Below are 3,888 nucleotides of genomic sequence, written 5' to 3'. Positions count from 1 at the left end.
CAACCACAGAAGCTAAATGCCTCCGTGCAGATATAGGACCTGCCAATGCCTTGTGCCACCTCCGTTACCCGATAATATTATTTTACCAGCTCGATAATTCAGCCAGAAGGTTTTGCCCCAGGTCTGGGGAACCAGCAGTTGCTCCTTTGATCAAACCTGTATCTAGAGCATCTGCTCTGGGTGTGTGTGGCAGGAGACCTGGCCAGGGCAGGTGGCTGGGGTCCAAACCCCTCTCCCACTGAAGAGCACAGGGACGTCCAGGGTCATGTGGTGACTCGGGCTTGAAAATAAACCGGAGCAGAGCTGTAGCCCAGATGTTGGGTGATCTTGGAAGTGCCATCAGCACCTCTGAACTGGCTGAAAATGCCCCCAAAATGTATAGATGATGCTTTGTGAGTGCAGAACAAAAATTAAAAACAAAAGATCTTTACTGAGGTGGATGGGAGATGCTGCAACTCTTTTATACAGACAGGGAAACTGAGGCACAGCCTGCCTCTTGTCGGGGAGGGCAGTAGCAGGGTGTAGGAGCAAAATTTGGACGCCTGATGCCAGTGGCCCCTCCTGGAGTCACTTGATTTAGAGCAGATGAGCCGAGCCAGCGTGGCCACTCCTCTGCAGTTTCTGGCAGGACGCCTGGCTCCAAGCGTTGAGGTGCCCTGTCCGCCTGGATGGCCGGCAGCCGTGGCGAGGAAACCAGGCCCTGCTGTGAGACAGACGGAACGGCTCCTTATGACCCAAGGGGAGGAGAAATGACAGAGGGCCTCATAGCATTTTCAGGGCTATTAAGGATGTGATAATGAGGCGTTGTGCACGTAATTTTTCGGCACTTTACTCCCCCAGCCCCGGTTCAGCCTGTGCATTAACGCTCTCGGTCCCAGGAGGACGGTGAACACTCGGCAGGTGCTATGGCACCATTTATTGTGCAGCTCGGCATCAACAGGGCTGGTGCACGCACGGGGAGAGGGGGTGAGGAGGGAAGGCGCCTTCCCAGAAGGCTGGCTCAGTTCTCCATCAACGGAGAGCAGATGTTCAAGGTACAGGTTTGATCAAAAGAGCGATTGCTGGTCCCCCCCAGACCCGGGGCAAAACCTTCTGGCTGAGTGAATGAGCCGGTGAAAGGACACTGTTGGGTAAAGGGGGAGGCACAAAGTAGAACTTGGTGCTGCGGGGTGTTCTCCAGCCAGCTATGGCCATCGGGTGATGTGTTTGCAGAGAATCTTGTGTCTCAGTGCACCTGGGGAAGGGCCACTATCCATATGCTGTTTCCTGTGCTGTCCTGGTGCTCTTTTCCTTGGTACAGTCAGCCCTTGGGTCTGATTCTGCACGGCCCATCTCTTGGATGGTGAAATCCTCCACCGCTTTGCTTTTCCCCTCCAGATCATCTGCACCGTGGTTCCTGGCTGGTGCTGGACGTGCTGGTGGCTGCTCCAGACGAGCAGCTTTGGCACTGGCACACAGGCAGGGTTTTCCTGAAGGGCAGAGCCAGCTTGCTCCCGCGCTGGGGTGTAGATTTCTGATCAGTCCTGAGTGGGTTAATATCTCCATGGAGGTCAGAACAGGGATGAATCCATGAGGTTATAAATCATGTGGAGGGTGGGAAACCGGAGAGCGGAGGTAGCCCAAGGCAGCTCTTCCCATTACGCCGCTGGATGGTGGTGCCTGTGCAAAGAGCGAGTCCTCCTTGCTTCCTGATTTCATTTTTCCTATTTGAATATTTAGAGGCAAGTGTCTCTTTCTCTGTATAGTACGTTTGTAGCTGATTTATTGTGTGATGCTCTAGCACTGGGATTAAACGTTGATACAGTCTGCTTTGAACTGGGCAGCTCCTGGAGGTCTGTAGGCGTTTGGGGAGTGCAATCAGTCATGTAATACGGCCATTTGCCACCCTGTAGACGTGTCTGTTGGGGCATTCACACTCTTCCCCATCCCTGCCTCGCCACAGGCACCCGCAAGAGGCATCCTTGGGGCTGAGCTCTTGACCTTCAACTTGCTGTGACGGAGGACCCTCTGTTCCTGCGTGATTGTGTGTGTGGCTGGCTGCTTGTGGGCTTAATTTTGGGGGCTGTGCGTTTCCTCGGGGTGATGCCCAGGCTGGGGATGCCTCGCACAAGGCACAGAGGTCACCTCCCCGCTGCTGTGCCGCAGGTCAGACGGGCAGGTGGCCGTGTTATCGGGAGAGGAGATGAAAAGATCCCCAGTGGGTATTTATTACTTCTGACGGCAGGCATCAAGGATGTGTCACTGGCAGAGCAAAAGGGGAACCATGTTATTTTTGGTTTGATCAGGCTGTTTTCCCTCTCCAAATACTGGAGGCTACGCAGGGTGCTGCCAAACACTCGCTCTGATTTACCTTTGCCTTGGTGCAGGATTTGCACAAGGAGAAGTGCCTTTTTTAAATTATAAAGGCAGCGTTTGTAGTCTGTCATGCTGGCAGAGGCACGGGGGCAAAGCTGATATGCCAAATGTATTTTGGCTTGGTTTAATGTCTCTTTCAGGCTGCTGATGCTCCTGCATCCTCCTGCCAGTCATCCGAGCCCTGTCCTGCAGCTGCAGAGGACCAGGCAGGTCTGCGCTTGGGAGCAGGGACCTCAGCGTCACGGAGGGGCACCACGAGATCTCCACGCTCCAGTCCTCAGTCTGCAGCCTGGAGGAGAGAGCCGAAGCAGGTGGGTTTAAAAGCCAGAGCAGGAGAGGGAATCCCTCCCTTCCAGGAGGGCAGGCGTGCTGCAAGCCGAACAGGGAGATGTTGGATCCCACAGATGCTGAGCCGTTCTCCCTATCTCCATCCACGCCGGTTCCTAACTGAGCGATCAAATCAAACACGTTGGGATTATTTATTGAGGTGTGTGTTTTGAAGTTGAACGGACAGGAATCACGTTCCAAAACTATAAGAGAAAGAGCTTTTTAGCTCTCTTCCTTTCTCCAAAATAGCAACCGCATCACCGCGTGCCGTGGGGATGTCAGGGTGAATCTGTTTCACTGACAACAAGATTGTTCTGTCTAGACGGGGAAGCGCTGCTGAACTGAGTGAGTCTGCAGAATAATTTAAAGCCAAAATACTTCACAGGCATTAAATTTAAAATAAAAACTGGCTTGACACAGCTGATGCTTGCTGGATAGTTTGTGTGGGGGTGGGATGACGGCTGGCTTTGAGACAGAACTTGATGGCGGTGATTGACAGATGTCACTCAGTGTGACCCAGTGGCTGCTGACCTGTCACCTTTCCCAAACAAGTTCTTCCCCAAGAGCGGGTCCGTCGAGGCATCTGCGTGGCCCCGTGGAGCTCAGCGCAGGGCTCCTCTGCAGTGCTTGGATCTGCCTTGAATGTGGTTGTTCCCACGCAGCCCGCGGCACCCTGTCCCTGCTGTGCTGCAGCTCTGTGGCCACCCCATGGTCTGGCCGCTGCTGAGGGGTGCAGGAGGAGTTGGGGGGCGGATATGAGCCTTGTATTTGCCATCTGCCTGGAGGGGCTGGCAGCCAGGGCTCTCTGAGGCAGAGAGATGTGGTGGTGAGATTGCAGCCCAGCTGGCATAAGGAATTTACTTTCTTCTGGCAGGAAAAAGAAAGATGAAATATTAAAAGCATGGCTCAAAGGCTGGAATATTTTTTTTTTTCCTTTCCTGAGGAGGGCTTCTGCTCAGCAGTGCTTCAGTGTTGCTCAGAGAGACAGCAGCTGATCGGAGCCGCAGGGATGCTAGCGATCCGGGGCAAGCAGGGAGCGGGGCTGAAGTAAGGGTGGAAGAAGAGGCATGTCTCGGGTGGGCTGATCTCGGGGCTCAGGGTGAGGGCAACTCCACCATAGCCTTTAGGACTTGTGCTTTAGCCTTGTTCCGTTCCTGTTCAATGGCAGGAAAGAAAACCTTTTTTCTTGTTGCCCTACAGACGAGG

The sequence above is a fragment of the Balearica regulorum genome, chromosome 17 (assembly GCF_011004875.1).
Source record: "Balearica regulorum gibbericeps isolate bBalReg1 chromosome 17, bBalReg1.pri, whole genome shotgun sequence".
Lineage (NCBI taxonomy): Eukaryota > Metazoa > Chordata > Aves > Gruiformes > Gruidae > Balearica > Balearica regulorum.
Note: the sequence above shows the minus strand (reverse complement) of the source record.